The sequence below is a fragment of the Impatiens glandulifera genome, chromosome 6 (assembly GCF_907164915.1).
Source record: "Impatiens glandulifera chromosome 6, dImpGla2.1, whole genome shotgun sequence".
Taxonomy (NCBI): Eukaryota; Viridiplantae; Streptophyta; class Magnoliopsida; order Ericales; family Balsaminaceae; genus Impatiens; species Impatiens glandulifera.
The window spans coordinates 35,695,173-35,696,456 of NC_061867.1; positions in this window are offsets into that span (position 1 = coordinate 35,695,173).

The following is a 1,284-nucleotide window of genomic DNA, read 5'->3' on the forward strand; positions in this document are numbered from 1 at the left end:
TTTAAATTTGTGTATAGGATTACTTTTACTTAAAATTAATTTTTATTTATCTTATTTTAAAAGGGTAAAAAGAATAGTTTGAAAAGTGAAAATAAATATTAAATTATTAGTTGAAAATAAAATATATATATTTTACTTAAAATATAATAATTGTACTCTCAATACATTGAGATTATGAGTTTTTTCTAGTTGTAAATTGTAATTGGTTAAAATAATTGAATGTAACATGTATTAGCTTTATATAACTTTGTGTATAAGATAAGTAATTAATTTTTATTTATCTTATTTTAAAAGGGTAAAAAGAATGGTTTGAAAAATGAAAATAAATATTAAATTATGGATTGGATAAAAAAAATAAGATAGATAAAAAAAAAATTCTGAACTTTAAATATAAAATTCGGGTCCGGGTCGGATACCCGTCGGGTCGGAACCGTTAAGTTCGGGTCAATAATGGACCCAATTTTTGGGGGCAGCTTCGGGTCCAGTTTGGGTCCCCCAAGAACCGGAATTTTGCCATGCCTGTATGTGTGTCATTTTGAGAAATCCATGTTGGAGGGTAAACAAAACAACGTCAAACATTGTACAACCATAGAAGTTATTGCAAGTTTCAAATGCAAAATGAGGTCCATGATTGATAGATAAAACAATGAGTGCAAGACTCCCACACCTAAGGATTGAAGCGAAGTCCTCAATCGTCGGGCATATGTGCATGTCCCCAATGACAAAAGAACGAGTGTCCGTATTCCATCTGCTTTGCATGTGGGCCATCAGTCCGTCGTGAACGTTTATTCTGATAAGAGGTAGGATCTCATCTACATGATAGACACCAAAAGGGATAAGGTCATCATTAATCAGACTTAAGTATCGCTCCAACTATTGCTGTGATAAAACCGACATCTTTGGCTCCATCTCTGCCTCTGATACTATCTCACTAAATGAATGAATGAGGTAGTAACAGGCCGGTAGAGACTTTGGAGGGAGAGAGTGAAAATAGAAAGAGAGAGAGACTAAATAGATGTTTTAGATGATGACACTAGCTGTGAATAGGCGAAATGAATCACATTGTAGTGCCCTGTACTTTAGTTATAATTGATTTTTCATTCATGTATTAACATTTTTACATGAAAGGACCAATGTGAACTTAAAAACATAATTGATGAAGCTATCTTCGTTTATGATATTATAAACTCAACCTTGTGAAGCTAGATTCGTTTATGAAAATGAAAACATAAATTGTGAAGCTAGATTCGTTTATGATATTATAAACCTAACCTTGTGAAGCTA